We start from the raw sequence: 23,211 nt of genomic DNA on the forward strand, positions 1-23,211 counted from the left end.
AGGCAAGTGTATCTTTCTTTAGGTAAAGCGAATAAAACTGGACACAGTACTCCAGATGTGGTCTCATCAAAGCCCTGTACAATTACAGGAAGATTTCCTCAACATTATATTGCAACCTCCTTGCAATAAAGGCCAACCTAGCATTTGTCTTCCCAATTGCCAATTGCATGCCAACTTTGTGCTGCAAGTGCATTCAAATGCCTCGAAATACTGACGCTCAATACAACAGTAAAATACTGCACATGCTGGAAATCTGAAATAAAAGAAGAAACTTCTGGAAGTGCTCAGCAGAACAGGCAGCATCGGCGAGGTATGAAACAAGGCTAATGTTTCAGAGTGATGACCTTTCAGCAGGAGGTGCCACCAAATGCTCACGCTCAGGGTCTTGGAGCGCGGGAAATGGTTGCTCTCACGGCAGTGCATACGTGAATCTGAGAGTGAGCTCAATGTTGCGTTGATCAACAGCCTGAAGATATGGTCCATCTTGGAACCACTGGGCTGGTTTAGCACAGGGCTAAATCACTGGCTTTGAAAGCAGACCAAGGCAGGCCAGCAGCGCGGGTTCAATTCCCGTTCCAGCCTCCCCGAACAGGCGCCGGAATGTGGCGACTAGGGGCTTTTCACAGTAACTTCATTTGAAGCCCACTTGTGACAATAAGCGCTTTTCATTTCCTTTTTTCACTGACATAAATAAAAAAATGATTGAGGTCTTCCGGGTGAAGAATCAGGGAATAGGGAATCAACCGGACCTCAAGAGGTGGCAATCTCAGGATTACCCTCAGGACCATGTGCTAGTCAGTGTACAAACAGGAAGATATTCAGGTGGAAGGTGGCATGGAGGGAGATTTCTGAGGCACCGGAGTTCTGGGGCTCGAGAGACCTGTACAAGATGAACAGGTTGCACTGAACAAGCATGGGAAACACGTGCTTGAGGAGGGATTAACTAGTACTAGGTGGGAGGGTTTAAACTAATTTGGCAGAGGGAGTGGAGCCAAGACATAAGGGCAGAGAGGGAGACAAGGAAGTTATAAAATTAGAATGGACAGATTGCAATAAGATTTTTAAAAAGTGCATAAAGGGGAGGAATTAGATTGAGGAAGAAGCGAAGCGGACTAGCACGGTGTTGGATTACAACTGTGTTAGCACATGTGTGAGGGACAAACATAGATAGGAAGGGCACTGTTGGAACCAACAATTCTACGGACACGTGCTTGTAGGATTAGAATAGCGGTTTTAATATACTCACAACAGAGCCAGCCGGTTAGCCATTGAACTTTCGGTGAACTGGCCGGCTGACCATGTGGCACTGATCTTTATACAGCAGCTCCAGGGGGAGGAGTCCTGGGCGGAACCAAGGGAGAAGCCCAGTACAATTCTCGCGCATTCCCAGAGCTACTCCCCCTGGTGGTCAGGTAGTGCAACTGCACTTACAATATAGGCACATGTATATACAGATTATAATCCGGTGTGAATCACATTCACCACAGGCACTAAACAGTCCTGGCTACTCTGTATGCAGGAGGGAAAGACAATGAAAGTAGACAGGTATGAGATGGCAGTACCAGTCAAGGATAACACTGGAGAGGGACAATATGCCAGAGCTGATTATTAAATTGAGTTAAGGAGCAGAAAGTGGGCCAGGAAGTTAGATGTGCATTTGGTTTGCTCTGCCTCTGCTGGTCTATCAGTGATGCACATACAGCTTTAAACCTCGGCAAAATGAAGTCACTGAGTACCTGCTGCTTGGAGTGAGGTCCCTGAGCATCGCTCGCCTGCTCCTTCCGCTGACTCACATTTAACCGCCCCCCCCCCCCCTCCCCACCGCATAACTCTTCTACCTATCACAAGGAAAATATTTATTTTGTCCAAACACGGCAACTCTGGGATTCAGTCAGTTGATCTACATTCCTCGAGCCATTCTATGATAAGAATTTCAAACTGTTGGGAAAACTAACACGTTTGCATAACTTGAACAAAGGCACTTTGTTGCACACAGCTTGATCATATAGACCTGAGTCGATAGTTCCTCCACTTCCACACAGGAGACCATTTCCTGGCCAAGGGACATATACATTTGAATATGTAACATGATAACACACCAGTGCACGAAGCAATGTGAGAGGACTGACTACTGAAGGGACCCAGAGCAGGTAGATCAGTTAATATGCACTAAAATGGCGGATTAAAGCACCTACCCTCCTTCTGTCTTTGTTATTTCTGGCCCGACTTCAATGAGGTAGCTGGTTTTAACGTCACAGGCATTGCAACTACATGTGTGGGAAGTGTGTGCTCTGCAGTTGCTCTGTGACTAAACTCTGCCTCCTAGTTCCTGACCTGGCGCTGACCCACTTTTGCCCCTCGCCATCCTGCTCCCAATCTCTCTTCTGCTCCCTCTCCTGGCCCCTCACCCTCCCAGCCCTTGCCACACCACCACTCCCATCCCCTCAACTCATTGCTGCTCTCTTCCCCTCCCTCTCCTGACCAGTCACCGCTCTCTCTCTCTCTGCCCCTCTCCCAAACTCCTGCCACTCTGCAACTCACACCCTCCACCCCTCTTTCTCTAACGCTCTTGGCTTCTCTCCCACCTGCTTCCATTCTGACACCTCTCCCTCCTTGCTGCCTGCTCTAACTCCCAAGCCCTCCTCCTTTCCCAACCCATTTCCCGCTTCACACCCATCACTGCAATAAAGGCAACAAGGCAGCAGCGTTTGTCAGGGCAGTGCTGGGTTGGGGGGGGGGGGGGGGGGGGGGAGAAGTATCCAAAGAGACTGTGAGGTTGCGTGCTGACCTGGAACACAACGAAGACAGACACCATTTTTGATATAGGCGACTGCTTAAGTCACTGATTATTATGTAAGTGATAATCGCACCTGCGCAAATGCTCCCTGTGGTTTTGCAATATCAATAAATGCAGCCCTTTTTCTGACAATCAGATTGAAATGTGCAACAGAAACTTGGCTGGGCTCTGACTGAGATAGTTAACGGGTACAAACTGCAACAAAACGATTTGCGCTGATTAAAATTGCTCATTCTGGATTCTAAGTCCGGTGGTAAAATCGGTGGATGGTGGGAATGCTGAAAACGTGCAATGTTTCTGTTCAGCTCAATAATCGGCAGATCTTGTGGTGGGGCAGGCAGAAGGTGTCCCACCCTGCCATTCGACCCCTCATAGCCCCCAGGGCAGGCCAGGAGCTCCGCATTTCTCCTCCAGAGTCCATGGGGTCGCAGTTCATACTGGAGAAACTCGCAGATGTGAGCAACCACACCCTGGGACATACGTGAGGGCCATCGGCATTGCCTTCTCCTCATCTCTAGATAATAACACCACAGGTGATACACCCACGGTCGGGTCAATTCTCATCATTACGGTGGTCCATGTCTCCCAGCATCTTGACCTTCTGGAAGCCCCGCTACCTCTTGTTCAACCCTTGCTCCTCATGACCCTGTGCCAACAGGTGATTGTCACTCCTGCTCCTCATCTCAATGAGAACCATTATCAAGGCAGGGTTGCCTGGAGCCTGCATCAGCGACGCCTCAGTGGATGTGTGAATGAACTGAAATAATACATTGTGCATATGTCCTTTACAGGTTTCCCTCCATCTCAAAGCCAACAGGCCAGTGCTAAGCCCTTCGCATGGTCTCCATCTAGTAATGGCATCCCCACCCCACCCCTTCCAGGTAAAGGACATCCTGGAGGAAGTGTTGGGTGTTTCTCCTATTCATACATAAATGCCTATGTCAACACTGCTCTTTGACTAGGGTGACGAGAGCCAAATGCAAGAAGCCTCACTGATATTTTTCCACTTGTTTCCACTATCCTCGAAACGCTGTCGAGTGACCGCCTCAGCAGCACAGAAAGACTAACTGCATCATCCTTATCAGCCATGATCATTCACCTGGGAGGATCAAGCTTTGGAGTCACAATATTGGCTGCCCTCCACCAGCTGTGCCTCCCTCCCTCGATTCATCCCTGCCTCTGGTAGCTGCTGATGGGAAATGACACCGAATGAACAGCAGCTCAACCTCTTGATGGGATCTCGATGTTATGAGACCCATGGGTCAAGGGCAAACTTGCTGTAATGTGGCCCTCAGCTCAGTGGACACAAGCAAACATTTTTAACATCCAGTTGCCTCGTTCCCCCCAAATCACTACAGGCCCACCTGATATCACCATTCCTCTCCCCTCTGTCACATTGAACTTCCCCCTGGTTACACTGGATACTATCATGACCCTCAGAGACAACGGCCATTACTGTCCCCATGTCCACCCTGACCCTGTGCTCCCATTATCCTAATCCCCTATCTGTAACCCACCTGATGAGACCTTCACCGATCAGACTCTCACCTGGAACCTGCACCCTATCGTATCTGTCTTCCCCCTCTGGCTGTGACTGTTCCCCCTGTCGCCAGTGCCCTGCATCTCCACCTTCCCAGGCGATTCTCTTCCCCTTTCTCGGGCACTCTCCCCACTCATCCACCATAATCCTGCCTCCACCGTCCACCCGAACGCCAGCCCCTTCCGCCCCCACTTCCAGTCTTCGCCAGCCTCATTGGTCCAGTCTTGGCGCAGTGTTTACTAATAGTACTCGAGTGAACTTCTGGGAGGTTCCCAGGCAGGTGAAAGCCACATCAATGGACCTCAAATTCCTGGAGGAGGTGAAACTCACTGGGTGCACGCCAGCTAGATACAGTTGCGAAACTGAACGTTCTAATTTCCGACTCAATCTGAAGGGTGAACCTAATTCGGGCGAGGTGGCCTTTTAATGAGCATGCGTGATATGTTAATTCATGCAAATGAGGTTCCTGTTCATTGGGGTGCCTTTAACCGGCCTTGAATATCAGGAACACTAGATTCCAACAGTTTATCCCATCGTCGGCAAACAGGTTTATTTTATGCCCCAGTGTGTTTCTTGCCTGTTCCATCACCAGTGGTGAAACTATCTCACAGTCATCACTATGTAGTGAAGCCCATGTAGTAGTTTTCAGTATGAACCAGGACAAAGCTCAGAAACAGCAGCTACTGGAGTAGGCCATTTAGCCCATCATGGCTGAGATCTCTCTTCAGCTGGAGCTATCCCTCCTGAATCTACTCCCCAGGCCTTTCCCATTGATCTTTTCGATATGTGCTTTACAATTGCTTATCCAGTTCCTTTTTAAATGACGGCTATGATTTTCAGACTGTATATAGAGGGGTGGGTCCACTCCCCTGGGACAGTGTGGGATTCCCCCTAATCTCCATTCTTCAGAAATCAGGAACGTCGTCACACCATCAGAGTGTGTGTGGCTGGCACTACAACCTACGATTCAGTTTATTGAAAACTGAAACAGTAACTAATGTCCGGAACACAAAGAAAATAGTCTTGCCAAAAATTGAAGCCCACCCTCTTGGAGTCTCCACATGCCCCCCTCTACAATGTCTATATTGCAGTATAACTGGGAGAATTGATCAATGGGGAGAAAGTGCTCATACCCAGATCGGGCAGAGCTGCCTGTTAGAACAAACGTGGAAGGAATCAGATCACTTCTCAGAAAAGGTCTTAAACCTCTCAGTGTGCCAAACAATGAAAACGTAAGAAATCAGAGAAGGCCATTCAGCCCCTCGAGCCTACTCTGCCATTCAATGAGATCACAGCTGGTCTTTTACTTCAACAATGTTTTCCTGCAATAATGGGGATGGGAAGCTGGTGGCGAAGTGGTAATGTCGGCCATGCGAGTTACCGTAGAAGCCAAGGCTTCTGTTCTGGGATCACGGGTTCACATCCTATCACAGCAGCTTTGGGGGCAGCACGGTGGCACAGTGGTTAGCACTGCTGCCTCACAGCGCCAGGGACCCGGGTTCAATTCCGGCCATGGGTCACTGTCTGTGTGGAGTTTGTACGTTCTCCCCGTGTCTGTGTGGGTTTCCTCCGGGTGCTCTGGTTTCCTCACACAGTCCAAAGATGTGCAGGTTAGGTGGATTGGCCATGATAAATTGTCCAAAGATGTGCAGGTTAGGGTACTGGAATAGGGGGGAAGTGGGTATGAATAGAGTGCTCGTTTGAAGTGCAGACTCAATGGGCCGAATGGCCTCCTTCTGAATTGTATGGATTCTATGAAAAAAGGGATTCTGTAATCCCGTATCCCTTCATGTTTCTAGTATGTAGAAATATATTCATTTCAATCTTGAACATAGTCAACGAATGGGGCAGAGAATTTCAAGTATTCACCACTCTGAGTGAAGAACTTATTCCTCACCTCAAGTTGTAAATGGTTTACTCCCTATTCTGAGACCATGTCCCTTGGTTTTAGACAGACCCCTCCTCCCACTCACAACCCTGCCAAGCCCAGTAAGAATTTTGGATGCTTGGGTTTTGTATGTTGATGTGGGTTCAACAGGGTAGATGCAGGAAGGTTGTTTCCCCTGGCTGAGCAGGATTTCTTCGCTCAGAGGGTGGTGAATCTTTGGACTTTCAGAAAACATTTGATGCCACACAATAGACTTGCTCATGGAATAAAAGGGACAGTAACAATGTGGATAAAAATTGGTTGAATAACAGGAGGCAGAGAGTAATGGTCAATGGATATTTTTGGGCTGGAGGTAAATTTCCAGCGGTGCGAGGGTGGCACTGGATATCCTTTGTATGTCGGCGGTTTCTGCGAATTGGTTTAGGTGTCCCGTTCCTGGAAGTCTTCTCGTGACTGGGTGAGCGAGGTGCTGGTCCTGGTTTTGGCATGGCCTGATAGAATGGAAGGTGGCTCTTGGTGTTTGGCGGATGAGGACCAGCCCTCCTTCCCAGGGCACCCCATCGATGGGTGTCTTGATGGTTCTTCTTCTTTTGGATTGTGGCCCCCCCTCCTGCCTAGGGATGGAGCATTATCCTTTCTCTACTTCTGTGAGTGGAGTGGTGCCCTGACCTAGATAGAGTTGGAGAGGTCCAGGCTCAGCAGGGTATTGGTGCAAGAGGTCCCGGGGCAATAATCTCCTGTGTTTTATTTTTAGGGCAGTTCTGGGCTAATCCAGACTTGGTGCTGCATGGGTCGGTATCCTATTGTCCCTGGGATTGTGGTGCCTGCCGTTGGGGATGCCTTCCGGGGGGGGGGGGGGGTGGGGGGGGTTCTGGTGGGCTGGGTTTGATCCCCTGGGTGTGTGGGCACTTGGATGGGCTGAGCGCTGCACTGAATTGATATTCTTTTTTTCTCCCTTCTCCGGGGTAGGTGAGATGCCCTTTCATTGACTGAGTGGTTGGCTGGGGTTTGGGTTGGATGCTGTTTCCCTGATTTCCTTGTGATTAGCACTGATGGCTTTTGCTTTTTCTTCTTTCTTTTTCTCTTCTGGGATGCCTTGGAGGCTAAGGCCTCTGCTGCATCTCTCACTTTGTCTTTGCTTTTCCCCTGAGATATTGGGAGGTGCAGCTCTGACCCTGGCCATGGTGAGGTTGGCTGGGTTTCAGTGTTGGAACTTTTAAGAGTGGGTCTATCCAGATAAGTCTTAACGGTCGCTAACGTACCTGCCTCAACCACCTAATTTGGCAGTGCATTCCAGGCCACCTTCACCCTCTGTGTAAAAAAACTTCCCTTGCACATCTCCACTGAACCTTTCCCCCCTCACCTTGAACTTGTGCCCCTTTGTCATTCCGCCTGGAAAAAAGCATCCAACTGTTCACCCTATCTATACCCCTCATAATTTTATAAACGTCTATCAAGTCGCCCCACGGCCTCCGTCTTTCTAGGGAGAATAAACCAGTTTATTCAATCTCCCCTCATAGCTAATACCCCCATACCAGGCAACATCCTGGTAAACCTTTTCTGTACTCTCTCCAAAGCCTCCACATCCTTCTGATAGTGGGGTGACCAGAATTGGACACAATATTCCAAAACGTGGCCCAACCAACGCTCTATATAACTATAACATAATTTGCAAACTTTTATACTCTATGCCCCGTCCTATTAAGGCAAACATGCCATATGCTTTCTTCACACTATTTCCACCCGTGCTGCCACTTTTTTAAAGAAATAAACATTTGTGGAGGTATTTTTGGTATTGTAACACCGTGCTGCCACGTTTAAGGATCTGTGGACCTGCACACACAGATCTCTCTGAGTCGCTATGCTCCTGATGGCTCTGCCATTTATTTGATAACTCCCATCTGAATTGGAGCTACCAAAATGCATCACCTCGCATTTGCCGGGTTAAGTTCCATTTCTGCCATTTCTCCGCCCAATTTTGCAGCCGATCCAAATCCTGCTGTATTCTGACAATCTTCATCATTATCCAAAACTCCTGCAATCTTAGTATCATCTACAAACTTGCTAATCAGACCAGCTACGTTTTCTTCCAAGTCATATATATATATATGTATATATATTACAAACAGCAGAGGTCCCAGTACTGATCCCTGTGGAACACCACTAGTTACAGACCGCCATTCAGAAAAACACCCTTCCACTGCTACCCTCTGTCTTTTATGGCCAAGCCAGTTCTGAATCCATCTAGCTAATTCACCCCTGACCCCGTGTGATTTAACCTTTTGCACCAGTCTACTATGAGGGACCTTGTCAAATGCTTTACTAATGTCCATTTAGACAACATCCACAGCCCTTCCCTCATCAATCATTTTTGTCACCATCTCAAAAAACTCAATTAAATTAGTGCGACATGACCTTCCTCGTACAAAACCATGCTAATAAGACCATTCACTTCCAAATATGCACAGATCCTATCTCTGAGAACCTTTTCCAACAATTTCACTATCACTGACATCAATCTCACTGGCCTATAATTACCCAGATTATCCTTGCAACCCTTCTTAAGTAAAGGTACAACATTGGCTATCCTCCAATCATCTGGGACCTCACCTGTGGCCAAGGAGGAAACAAAGATTTCTGTCAGAGGCCCAGTGATTTCATCTCGTTTCCCTCTGTAATCTGGGTAGATACCATCTGGCCCTGGGGATTTGTCCACCTGAATGCTTTTTAACACACCTAACACTTCCTCCCTCATAATAATGACTTATTCTAAAGTGTTTACATACCCCTCAGACACCACCAATCAACATGTCCCTTTCTTTTGTGAATACCGATGCAAAGTACTCATTAAGGATCTCACCTACTTCCTTGGGTTCTATGCATAATTTCCTTCCTTTGTCCTTGGTTGTCCAACTTTTTCTCCAGCTACCCTCTTATTCCTAATGTGTGTATAAAATGCCTTGGGATTTTCCTTAATCCTGTCGGCCAAGGATATTTTGTGACCTCTTTTTGCCCGCCTAACTCCCTGTTTGAGCTCTTTTCTACTTTCCCTGTATCCTTCAAGTGCTTCATCTGTTTTTAAGTTGTCGATATTAAGTAATGAGTTAAGAGATATTCCAATTAGTTGTCTCATTTATGTTAAGTATCCAATAATTGACACTGATATGCAAAGGGGTTTCAGGTGGCCTTTGTGTCAGGTGATGTGATGTTCGAGTTTTGTGCAGAGTCTGCTGAAGTAAATTAAAGGTGTTTGTGGAAAAGGAGCAGAACCTTTGACTCTTTATACAACAGCAGCTAAACGTATAACAAATGGCAGCAGAGGATGGTGGCTGTGCAAATTTGAAGGGTTGAAAGATACAACTTTTCCAGACCAAACTAAGGAGTGAATAAGAAGAAAAAAAAAACAAAGATATATGGTTGAACCGAGGATAAAGATGGCCGGATAGGACTATCCCCCCATATTTTCTGAAAGGGGATTGTGCGACCAATGGAGAAGTGCAATAGTTATGTGGACTAAGGTAACTGCCTTGGGAAAGAGAAAACAAGGTATGGAATTGGCTCTTTCTCTACCTTATGACAGTCAAATCCGGTCCAAAGCGTTTTCTGAGCTGGAATTGGAAGAGTTAGACTCAGAAGGAGGTCTGTAGACTCTATTACATCATATAGATAAGATTTATAAGAAGGATGACTTGTTAGGTGCGCATGAAGCATGGTCGGATTTTGATAGGTTCAGGAAAGTAGAGGATTTCTCCATGGGTGACTATATAATGGAATTTGGCAGACTACATAAAAGGCTGCAGAAACACAACATGGAATTTCCACAGTCTGTGTTGGCCTTTAAATTACTTGACTGTGCTAGAGTGAGCAACATGGATAGGCTCCTGGTTTTGCCAGGAGTTCAGTTTGCGGATAAGGATACCTTATCCGATCAGATGATAGAAGCTTTAACAAAGTTTCTGGGGAAACATTCAATTCCGATGGCTCTGATGACCCAAATAAATCAGCCTGCAATAAAGAAGAATATGGAAGATACACTACTAATACGATGGCTACAAACAGGTTCCAAGACTATAGAAGGAGATTGGGACCGGAAATTATGAAGACAGAAACCCAGTTAGAACCTACAAGAGGAAGATGAACCCCAGAAATGCCCGGGGTATGATAAATCAATGTTTTCGATGTGACTCTCAATACCATTATGCTTTCAACTGTCCAACACGTTATAACAGAGTGTTTGAAGCGACACATGACACGGAAGAGTCAGAAGAGGAAAAAGATAGAGCCCAGAAAGAAGGCATTGTCCTATTAACAAGCAGTTTTACGCCGGTAATGAGGGTGTTGGTTGCAGAATCCTTTAACTGTGCTGTATTGGACAGTGGCTGCACATCTACTGTGTGTGAGATTGACTGGTTAAAATGTTACCTGGACTCCTTGAATGCTGAAAATTGTAACAAGGTTAAGGAATTTGAAAGTTCCACAAGTTTCAGGTTTGGGGATGATAATACTCTGAAGTCGCTGAAAAGAGTGGTGATCGCTTGTAATATTGCCGGAGTGAATCATTTCATTAGTACGGATGTTGTATGAAGTGAGATATCTTTGCTTCTGAGCAAACCGTCGATGAAGAAAGCACGCATGAATCTGGATATGGAACAGGATAAGGCAACAGTTTTTGGAGAGACGGTGGGCTTACAATTTACACAGTCGGGACACTATTGTATTCCTTACTGACAAATAATATTTCAAGTACAGTTGTTAAGGATGTGTTAATGGCAGTTAAAAATGGGACTTTAGCTGATAAAAAGCTTGTTGTATTAAAACTGCATGGGCAATTTGCTCATCCGTCTCCTTGGAGGCTGAGCAATTTATTAAAGGATGCAGGGGTAAGGGATGAAGACTATACTAAGCTAATAGAACAGGTTAGTGATCGCTGTGAAGTTTGTAGGAAATACAGAAGGACATCAGCACGACCGATAGTAATCTTACCTTTGGCCAGGGATTTTAACGACATTGTGGCCATGGACCTTAAGATCTGGGATAAAGCCAATAATATATTTATTTTGCATTTTGTAGATTTAGCAACCAGATTTAGTCAATCAACGATTGTACAAAGTAAAGAGAGTAATTCTGGATCAAATCATGTAAAAATGGATAGGGACAGCAATGGGCCCACCGGCAAAATTCTGTACGGACGATGGGGGAGAATTTGCTAATGATGAGTTTAGGGATATGTGTGAAAACGTGAATATCAAAGTTCTGAATAGTAATGGTGTGTGTGAAAGAAATCATGCGGTAATAGATGACATGCTCCGGAAAATTTTGGCAGATAGACCAAACTGCAAGCTAAATTCAGCTTTAGCATGGGTGGTACATGGAAAGAATTCATTGCAGATGGTTGGGGGCTATTGTCCCTATCAATTCGTGTTCGGTAGGATAATGGGCACAGATCACAAATTTTCAAATTTAGACAGAGCAGACAGACACAACGAGGAACCAGAGTCATCTGGTACGCACGTGTTACAGAACTATGAGAACCAGTAAACTGATATAGACAGGGTTTGATTGCCATGTTGCAAAATAATTGTTTTGCCATCTATGCCTATGATCTTCCCTGGGCCTTTCCATTCATTAAAATTGTCTCTCTTATAGTATACTATGTCTCCCTGCCGTATACGATAATGGATTGAGAACTATTGAAAGGACATCCCACAGCAGAAGGGAAAGATCAAGCAGTAGCAGTACAGAACGGGATACCAGGCGGTAGAGGTTACATCGTTTATCAAGGTCTCGGAACATGAGTAACACTACAAATACTAATAGGAGTAGAAGCCCACATGCACGTGAGATTTTGGTGGCTTCCAATAATTTAGATGAAAAAGTTATCAAAGATTCCAAATAACAAGAACTGCATAGTTGGAGTAAATTTGGGGTATACATGGAGGTACCGGATAGTAGACAAACAGCTCTAACCCACAGCTGGATTTGCACGGAAAAGGTTCTTCCGGATGGAACTTATAAGAAAAAGGCCAGGCTTGTGACGAGGGGATTTGAAGAAATCTTAGAAGATCAGGATTTAAGGGTAGATTCACCTGTGGCAGGAAAGGTTATTTTAAAGATCTTCTTGGCTCTATTAGCCACAAAGGCATGGGAATGCAAATCTATAGATATAAAAGTTTGCCTTCTTGCAGGGGCATCAGCTCCAGAGAGACATTTTTCTCCATCCTCCTAAAGAGGCAGCTGACACAGAAGGGGTACTCGGAAGTTGAACAAATGTGTCCATGGATTAAATGATGCGTCTAGAGTCTGGTATTTTTCGGTAAGGTCAGTTTTGTTAAAGTTAGGCTGGTGCCAGTTGAAAGCAGATCCGACAATGTTTTACTGGCACTATAAAGGAAATCTTTCCGGCATCTTTATGATGCATGTCGATGATTTTTTGTGGGGTGGGACTGGTGATTTCGAAGCTACTGCAATCTCTGGTTTGAGGAAAGAATTCAGGGTTGGCAGTCAGGCTTCTGGTGCATTTAAATATATTGAACTGGAAATCGGACAGACGAAGTTAGGGGCAACTTTACGTAAGCAATCTTATTTGGAAAGTATGAGCCCAATAGCAATTAGTCGTGGCCGGATTTCACAAAAAGACACAATGGTTTCAAAGATGGAAAAAGAGCAATTGCGAATTTTAATTGGGCAACTGAATTGGTTAGGTAGACAGACTAGACCGGACGTGAGTTTTGATGTCTTAGAGTTTAGTACAAAAATGAATGATCCCAAAGTGGAAGACATAATAAGAGCAAATAAAGCGTTGGTCAAACTAAAAATGCAGGAATGTGTTTTGAAGTTCCCGGTTTTAGGTGACCGTAGGCACTTGAAACTCATAGTTTATAGTGATGCATCCTATGCACATTTATGTGATGGGGTTTCAAGAGCAGGAGGTTTTATAATTTTCCTTTGGGGAACAATGGTAAATGTTGCCCTCTTGTGTGGGAAACAAAGAAAATAAGGAGAGTGGTCAAAAGCACTATGGCTGCTGAGACGTTAAGCCTTGTAGAGGCGGTGGATATGACCTTTTATATATATCTCAGATATTGACAGAAATTTTGGGATTAGGGGATTTGGGTAATATACCTATTGAATGTCAAATTGACAATAAATCTCTGTGGGAAAATATGCACTCTACAAAAAGTGTCAATGAAAAAAGGTTAAGGATAGACATCACAAGTTTGAAGCAGATGTTGGACAGAGGGGAAATAGCAAAAATTAAATAGGTTGACAGTAGCTATCAATTGTCAGACTGTTTTACAAAAAGAGGGGCTAGTTCACAGAAACTTTTGGATATTGTTAATGAAGACTGTTTCTGTGACTGCTTTTCTTTTCTTCCAAAAATGAAAAAAAGGGGGGGGGGGGGGGGGAATTGCATGTGTGTTTTTGAGTTTCTTGTAATTTTGTTTTCACCTAATTATTTTTTTCTCCAAGGAAGGGGAGACTGTTAATAATGGGTTAAGAGACAATCCAATTGTCTCATTTATGTTAAAAATCCAATAATTGACACTGATACGTAAAGGGGCTTCAGATGGCCTTTGTGTCAGGTGATGTGATGTGATGTTAGAGTTTTGTGCAGTTTGTTGAAGTAAATTAAAGGTGTTTGTGGAAAAAAGGAGCAGAACCTTTGACTCTTTATACAACAGCAGCTAAACGTATAACAGTCTAGACTTCATGTATGCCTCCTTTTTCTTTTTGATTCGACTTGCAATTTTCCTGGTCATCCATGGTTCCTGAATCCTGCCTTTCCTTTACATCGGCACATGCCTGATCTGCACTCCCATCACCTGCTCCTTAAAAGATTCTCACATGCCAAGTGTTGATTTAGCCTCAAACAGCCTCTTCCAAATAACAGCCTCCAAATCCTTAGAAGGCGGCTAAGAGGCGATTTGATAGAAATGTTCAAAATCATGAGGAGGCCGGACAGAGTAGTTAGGGAGAAACTGTTCCTGCTCGTAAAAGGATCAAGAACAAGAGGGAACCAAATTGAAGTGATTTACAGAAAAAGCAAATGTTGCGAGAAAAACACTTTCAAACAGTGAGTGGTTTGGGTCTGGAATGCACGGCTTGGAAGTGTGGTGGAGGCAGGTTCAATTGAGGCATTCAAGAGGGAGGGCATTGGATGATTATTTCAATAGAAACAATATGCAGGGATATGGGGAAAAGGCAGGAGAATGGCGCTAAGACATGATGCTTGTTTGGAGAGCTGGTGTCGATACGATGGGCCAAATGGCCACCTTCTGCTCCATAAAAATTCCGTAGTTTCCCTAGTAGCCCGGTGAAGGATTTTGCTACAATGGAAGGACGCGAGGCCCCCCAAACGTGGAGACCTGGATCAATGACATGGCGGGCTTCATTAAGCTTGAGAAGGTCAAATTCGCCCTGAGAGGATCGGTGCAAGGGTTCTTTAAACGGTGGCAACCTTTCCTCGACTTTCTGGCTCAACGATAGGGTACTGGGACAGTAGCAGCAGCAACCCGGGGGGTTGGGGGGGGGGGGAGACGTTGATTATGTTTGCTTATTTTATTTAAATTTGATTTATTTAATTTTAATTTATGGTTAAGTTCTCTTGTTGGGGTGGGGGGGGGTGGGGGGAGTGTGATACATGTGATGTTACGGTTTGGGGGGAATTGTGGGTGTTATGGGGCTGTTAGTTGCATATTCCTGCTTGTTGCTATACTTGTTGTTATATTTTTATATTTTCTGTAAAAAATTCCAATAAAAATTATTTTTTTTAAAATAAAAAAATTCCGTAGTTGTGTGAATGAGATGAGTTCTCACTCTTCCAAATTCCAGAGAATAAAGGCCCAGTCTATTTAATCTTTCCTTATCGGACAATCCCTCCACCCCAGGAACGAATTTAGTAAATCTTTGTTGCACTCAGTTTGTGGCAAGTATGTCGTTCCTGTAAGGAGAGCAAAATTACGCACAATACTCCAGGTGCCGTCTTACCAAGGTTCTATATAATCTTTGCTCCAATACTCAGATCCTCTTGTAATAAAGGCCAACATACTATCTGCCTTCTTAATTGCTTGTTGCACCTGCATGTCAGCTTTCAGTGACTCATGAACAAGGATACGCAAGTCCCTCTGAAATGTAACACTCCCAAGACTCTCCCCATTTAAGAAATACTCTGTGTTTCTACTTTTCATATCAAAGTGGTTAGTTAACCTCACATTTCTCCACGTGATATGTTGTGTGTCAATTTTTTGCCCACTCGCTTAGCCTCTCCAAATCCCCTTGAAATCTCTTTGCATCCCTTCACAACTCACACTTCCCCTTAGTTTTGTGTCATCTGCAAACTTGGAAATACATTCAGTCCCCACATCCAAATTGTTGATACAGATTGTGAATCGCTGTGGCCCAAGCAGTGATCCTGCGGTACCCCACTAGTCACAGCCTGCCAACTTGAGAATGACCGATGTATTCCTACTCTCTGTCCGTTGACCACATTACCCACAATTCCATGTGCTCTAATTTTATTTACTAGCCTCTTCTATGGGACCTGATCAAAAGCTCTTTGAAAATCTAAATACAACCACTGGTACCCCCTATACGCATTCTGCTAGTTACAGCCTCAAAAAACTTCAACAGGTTTGTTCAGCATGATTTGCCTTTCATGAATTCATGTTGACTCTGACTAATCCAATCATTATTTTCCAAGTGTTCTGTTTTCACTTCCTTTATAATAAATTCTCGCATTTTCCCTTCAACTGACATCAGGCTGACTGGTCTGCACTTCCCAGTTTACTCTCTCCCAGTTTATAAATAGTGGGGTGACATTTGCCACCTTCCAATCTGCAAAACAAAATTCCAGAGTCAACAGAATTTTAAAAGATGATATTAACATTAAATTATATTGATATTAAATATTAAGTTATATTGAGTCGACAACACAAATATCCAGGTCAAATGGTCTAGGAGCTTCTTTCCAAACCATTTTATACACCTATTGGCATATCCTATTATTTGTTTCCTCATTTGGTTTTATAGCATCACTTTAAATGTATCTATAGTGTTTGTCTCCTTCTGGAAGCAAGTTCCACGTTATTAGTGACTTATATTTATGACCTAGAGGTTTTGAATTGCCTACATGTGGGAACATCTTCTTTACGCCTATCCTCTCGAACCCTGTCACAATTTTATAGATGTCTATGGCCATCTTTCAGCTTTCTCCTCTAACCAGGTAAACAATATTAAGTGATTCGGTCATGATATCGGCCTTGTTAAAATCGGCAGTGACTCATTTGCCTTTAAAGTGACATTTTACATAACTGATTGTATTCCCTTCAACACGGAGAAGGCAAGTCCATAGAGACACAAAGAGAGCCGAGAGACTCTCTGATGTACTTAGTACCTTAATGTTACCGTCAAAACCTCTTTAACATTTAACAGATCTCCGTCATAATGATGCTATAAACTCTGCCTCAGTAAGACACTGGTAAACATTCCATTCTCATGACCTGGGGAAATTCTATTTCAAATGCCATATTCATAGCGATAATCCAGAGGTTATGCCCACCCACCTCACTTTCAGACTTCCCAGCAGAAACACATTTTCCCCGTTTTACTTTTTCATTATCCGGCCAATATATATTTAAAAAAAGAATTTTGAAAATCCCACAATTGTTTAGGCTTTTCTGTTTAATTTCTCACTCTCGATACCATCTTCGTGAAGTTGCTCCAATGACAGATACACTTTTCTGAAGAAACATCTCAGCTTGTACACTCTACTCAATGGTGGCCTCATCAATGTCGCGTACAAATCCTCAATTACATCCTTGCTTTGAGTTTAATGTCCTACACACAAGGGCAATCAAGATAGAATTTGTTACAAAGGCAACACAAATGTAACCTGATGACAGCGAAAGGTATCATGTTTTGGATACGACACTAAACCAAGGACCTGCAATTAACCCAGCAGGTACATCACTATGATGTGTAAATGGCACAGTGAAGGGTTCTCCTGGGATGTGTAAAAGCTATTCTAGTCTCCTAAAGTGTATCAAGAGTACAACTGAAAGGCATGACATTATTTCTATCTGCTCTTTCCTCTGAAGTCTTTTACGGTGAATCTCTATTTCTTTACTCCTTGTTAACCAGTCATGCAATGCTTAATTTTTTCTTAAGTATTTTGTCTCTTAATCCTTAACCCCATCCCATCATTAACCCACCATGGGGAGGGGGGGGTCACGTGACGAGAGTTGGTGAGAGGTTCCAGTTTCTTGATCGCCGGCTCTGCTCATCTTTTCATCCGTTATTTCATCTTGCCGCACACTTCATATTTGTCTTTTATGGGCCAACATGTCTCGTGCTATGTCCCTGGGAGTTCCTGATTGCTGTTTTGCGAGGAAGGGCTGAGATGAAAAGTTAATATCCTCCTTTTGTTTGTGGCGGTCAGAGTGGGCTGGGGTGGGGCCCGGCTGGCAGTGGCGCAGTTGCTGCTGAGCGGGTTCTGGCCGTGGTGGTGCTGCGTGTACCTGACTGCTGGCCGCCATCGAAATGCTGTCTTGGCTGAAGATCTTGTCGCTGCCATGCTGGTTGTCAGAGTTCACTTTGAAGAATTGCGGGAACTTTAAAGAGAGTGGTGGAGGCACACGAGAAGGTTCGTGCACTCGAAATAGCACTTTTGAGAGCCCACCTCCGTGTCGGCAAAATCCTGTTGCATGTCATGTCTATCCTGACAGGTTCGGGAGATAGGGGGCTGGATTCTTCAATTTGAAGTGCTGACGCCAGCGTGGGAACAGTGGTGTTATACACCCGAAAAAACGGTGCTAGAGCTGCACCGATCCTCCTCCCGGTGGAGGTTAGTAGGCACGCAGCATAAAGCCCCCGGCTTTACCAGCGGATACAGACGGAGAATTTCCGGGACCGTGGCCGTGCATGCACAGGACGGAGGCGTGCAGCGGCCACGCTATGCAACATGGTGCTGGACCGCGTGCGGGCCCGATCTGCCAAAAACTGCCCACTTTGACCAAGCTCGTCACCCCCGAACGACCACCCACCAGTACCACCAGCCCCCGCCAAAGCCCCCCTGCCCGCGGAAAGGCTTCCACCCGACTGTCGCGGCGCTGGACTCAGTCCGCTGCAGCTATGCCGGGTTCAAGAAAAAAAATAGAATAATTGTTCTGCGCTGCCAGGAACCCAACTCAACGAGAGTGGAGCATCAAGTGAGGGCCTCAGGTGAGAGCCTGAGGCCGTCCCAACGGCGTGCGCCGTACTCTGCGATTACGCCATTTTCAAAGGGGCGGAGCATCAGAAAGGCAGCGCCACCTCCGATTTTGGCGCAAATGGGGATTCTCTGCCCGATCGCCGATCGTGATTTCGGCGTCGGAGACCGGAGAATCCCGCCCAGGGGCTGGGCAGGCTGCTCATTCGAGCCTGGTCCATGGCGATTGAGGGCGATTTCCCGGTTGTGTTTGAAAATTGGCTGCCAGGCTTTGGCAATCTTGATTTGGAGGTCAGGTGCATCAGGTTCGATGGGCCCTCCTATCACTGCTCCTGTATTGCCCAGTCCTCAATGTTTGTTGTGACGGGTTGGGGGTGGCCGAACCGGTCGAGTCATTCTTCTCGGCCGGGGCCTAGTCTGTGGACCGCCTGGGTGTCAGACAGACTGCGTGGTGGGAGTGATGGTGTCTCCTGCTCCAATCACCGGACTCCTCGAGAGATCCTGAAGTGTGCTTGAAAGATGTCTTCATCCTGCAGTAACCCTGTGGTTCTTCTGTTATCCTGGATGTCACTCCCTGTTAATCATTTTGCTGAACATTGTCTTTTCCATTTTCCTGCAGGGGAGTACAACATGTGAGCGGGATGGCCGATGTTGCTGATTATCCCGATCTAGAAACATCACATTGAGTCAATTTGAGAAGTGTGATTTGTGCGGGGGGGGGGGGGGGGGGGGGAGAGAGAGAGAGAGAGAGAGAGAGTTGGGGTTGGTAGGTTAATTCATCCTCACTGAGAATGAGGATAGTAACCCAGTTAGAGGTCATCCATTTCAGGTTTTGTTTCTCTTTAGATTTATTTTTTGTCCTGTGATGACCTGGGCAGACTTCCTTTTTTATCCTGGGGTTGACTGGGTTCCTTCTTTGGGCGTTTTCTAGGTGGTGCTGGAGGGGAGGGAATGGTCCCTCCAGGAGGCCCAGTTGCTGGGTGCCTTGATGGTTCTCCTTCTCCGGGGGTTGAAGGCCCCTTTGGCTGGGGCTGGAGTGATAATCCCGGCTTTTTCAGTGTGAGTGGGGACGGTGTATTGCCTTGGTTGGGGTTGGAAGACTGCGGGCTGGGCAGGGGTGCAGCTTCTTGGGGTGTGTTGGATGTCCTGGGGGTATAGTTTCTTATGTTTTGGGTGATGCTGGGCTCGGCCAGGTCTGATCCTGTTGGCCCCAGAGGCCTGGGGTGCCTGCTCGGGGTGGGGGGGGAGAGGGGGGGGGGGGGGGGGGGGGAGAGGGGGGGGGGTATCCTGGGAGGCTGGGCTTTCCTTCCTGGACATAGTGGTCTGGGGATGGGACACCTTCCTGTTGATAGATCCGTCATCTTCCTCATTGGTGGGTGCTTGGTAGTAACTAGGGGTATATGTGGTCTGAGGTGGGCCCTGATCCTTTTGGTATCCAATGGGAGATCTTGTATCTGGCAGATCCTGTTCTTCCTCCTTTTCCTCTTCTGTGAGGTCCTGAAGGTCGGATCCTCCATTGAGTCTCTCTCCTTACTTCTTCCTTGTGACACTAGAACATGAAGTTTAATGTTGGCCTACAATGAAGTTTGATTGGTCCCCACTTGTTGGCGAGTGCTTCGTGAGCCTGGGTTAGAGGCGCTCGGGGCCTGGGCTGGAGAGGCTCGGGGCCTGGGCTGGAGAGGCTCGGGGCCTGGGCTGGAGAGGCTCGGGGCCTGGGCTGGAGAGGCTCGGGGCCTGGGGTGGAGAGGCTCGGGGCCTGGGGTGGAGAGGCTCGGGGCCTGGGTTGGAGAGGCTCGGGGCCTGGGTTGGAGAGGCTCGGGGCCTGGGTTGGAGAGGTGCGGGGCCTGGGCTGGAGAGGCTCGGGGCCTGAGTTGGAGAGGCTCGGGGCCTGAGTTGGAGAGGCTCGGGGCCTGGGTTGGAGAGGCTCGCGGCCTGAGTTGGAGAGGCTCGGGGCCTGAGTTGGAGAGGCTCGGGGCCTGGGTTGGAGAGGCTCGGGGCCTGGGTTTGAGGCGCTCGGGGCCTGGGTTGGAGAGACTCGGGGCCTGAGTTGGAGAGGCTCGGGGCCTGAGTTGGAGAGGCTCGGGGCCTGGGTTGGAGAGGCTCGGGGCCTGGGTTGGAGGCGCTCGGGGTCTGGGCTGGAGAGGCTCGTGCATGTGTGCAGATGGGTCTGGATACCGGAGGAGAGGAGGCTGTGACAGGTCATTGACGGTTTAGCTCAGTTGGTTGGACAAACGGTTTGTAATGCAGAGCGAGTCCAACAGCAGAGGTTCAATTCCCGTACTAGCTGAGGTTATCCATGAAGGCCCCGCCTTCTCAACCTTGCCCCTTGCCTGAGGTGTGGTGACCGTCAGGTTAAACCACCACCGGTCAGCTCTCCCCCCTCAAAGGGGAAAGCAGCCTGTGGTCATCTGGGGCTACGTCGACTTTACTTTTATTAAGACTTGAGAAACAGATGAACAATTTCACGTCCTCTCCACATTCCCCTCCATCTGCTCCCATGCCAACAATATCACTGTGTGATAGAACACTGAAAGAGACCATCCATGACCTTAGCGTGAATTAACATCCTGGGCGGAATTGTCCCCTACCCAGCACGGTGGGGGGGAAGCCCGGCGGGTCAGAGTGGTGTGAACCACTCCGACGTTGGCCCGCCCCAAAGGTACAGAATCCTTCGCACCTTCAGGGGTTAGGCCAGCGCTGCAGTGGTTTGCGCCCCGCCGGCCGGCGTGGAAGGCCTTTGGCGCCACACCAGCTGGGGCCGAAGGGACTATGCCGGCTGGCATGGGTCCGCGCATGCGTGGGCGCATCAGCGGCTGCTGACATCATCCCCACGCATGCGCGGGGGGTTGTTCACCTACGCGTCGGTCATCGCGTAGGAAAAGAGTGCCCCCCGCGGATCGGTGGGCCCCAATCGCGGGCCAGGCTACCGTGGGGGCACCCCCCGGCGCCAGATCACCCCGCGCCCCCCCCCCCCCCCCCCCCACCCAGGACCCTGGAGCCCATCCGCGTCGCCAGGTCCCGCTGGTAAGAGACCTTGTCTAATTTACGGCGGCGGGACAGGCAAAGAAGTAATGCCGGAGAATTTGGCGGCAATCTGGTACTCGGCAAATTCGGTACTGGTCGATCTGGTTGACCATATCTGCAATTCTGGGGAGGGGTACGCATCGAGGTGCGTGAACCGGTTAATGGTTTGGCTGTAATCAACCACCATCCGGAACTTTTCCCCAGTCTTGACGACCACCACCTGAGCTCTCCAGGGGCTGTTACTGGCCTCTATGACTCCCTCACGTAGGAGCCGCTGGACTTCGGCTCTAATGAATACTCTGTCTTGCAGGCTGTACCGCCTGCTGCGAGTGGCTACAGGTTTACAGTTAGCTGTTAAGTTAACGAAGAGTGGAGGGGGGGGGTCGATATTTAGAGTCGCTAGGCTGCATATAGTGAGAGGAGGTAGGGGTCCGCCGAAGCCGAGTGTGAGGCTTCTAAGATTGCACTGAAAATTGAGCCCGAGTAAGAGTGGGGAGCAGAGGTCTGGGAGTACGTACAGCTGGAAATTAGAGTAGCTGGCGCCCTGATCGTTAGGGTCGCAACGGCGCGCCCTTGTATTTGGACCGAGTGCGAACCCGAGGCGAGGGAGATAGTTTGCCGTGCAGGGAAGATAGGGAGCGAACAGCGTCTTACCAGGTCTGGATGCATGAAGATCTCTGTGCTTCCGGAGTCAAAGAGGCACGGTGTCTTGTATCCGTTGACCTGAACGGACATCATCGAGCTCCTGAGGTTCTTTGGACGCGACTGGTCCAAAGTGATTGCGTTGAGTTGCGGGTAGTCGGTGGCTCGATCAGCAGTGCTGGAGTGGCCCTGTGATGACTGTCCGCGGAGGTTGTAGTCTTCGAGGTGAACATCGGGTGATGGCCAAGATGGCGCCCCCTGTTGATCGCACGTGGCGGGTGATGAAGAAGATGGAGTCCAAGATGGCCACCCCTGTGGATCGCACGTGGCGGGCGGTGAGGAAGATGGCGCCCAAGATGGTGGCCCCCATGACTCGCACGTGGACGGTCGGGTGGGGGAGGATTGCCAAGATGGCGGCCCCCATGAGTCGCACATGTCGGGCGGAGGCGGAGTCGGCAGACACGCTGCAACATTACGGGGTCTGCGGGTCTGCGTGTTGGGGGAGCGATTGCTGTGGACCGCGGGGCAGTTAGAGGGTTTCGATTTCGACAGGCATACTCTAGCATAATGTCCTCTTCGACCACAGCTGCTGCAGGTCGCGTTGCGGGCCGGGCAGTGCTGCCGTGGGTGTTGGGGCTGACCGCAAAAATAGCACGCTGGTGCTCCATAGTGGGTGGGTGGCCGCGCGGCGCAGGCCTGGGGCAGTCGCTGGTCGAGGGTCCACGATGCGGTCGCGTGGTCTGCGGGGAATGAGTTAAGACTTTGAAACGTGACGTCCGTTGAGGTTGCTAGCGCTACCGTGTCCTCCACGTTCTGGGCCCCTTTCTCGAGGAGGCGTTGGCGCACATAATTAGACCGGACCCCTGCAACATACACACCACGGACAGCGAGTTCCATATGCTGGGAGGAAGTTACAGCCTGAAAGTTACATTCCCGAGCAAGGACTTTTAGATTGCGCAGGTAGTCCACTAGCGACTCTGCGGGGCGTTGGCGGCGGGTAACGAAAATATGCCGCGCATAGACTTCGTTTACAGGCCGAGTCAGTCGAGCATAGCGAGGGCCTCGGAGTACGAGTTGGTACTGTTGAGTTGTGTAGAGGTGCGATGGCTCACCTG

General features: G+C 47.8%; 1 protein-coding gene across 3 annotated transcripts in view; it reads right to left on the reverse strand.

The window, feature by feature from the left end:
- tmem255a (transmembrane protein 255A) overlaps nucleotides 1-23,211 on the reverse strand; it is a 134,521-nt gene that overhangs the window by 55,602 nt on the left and 55,708 nt on the right. The gene's annotated exons all lie outside the window — the stretch shown is intronic.

The sequence above is a fragment of the Scyliorhinus canicula genome, chromosome 17 (genome assembly GCF_902713615.1).
Source record: "Scyliorhinus canicula chromosome 17, sScyCan1.1, whole genome shotgun sequence".
Lineage (NCBI taxonomy): Eukaryota > Metazoa > Chordata > Chondrichthyes > Carcharhiniformes > Scyliorhinidae > Scyliorhinus > Scyliorhinus canicula.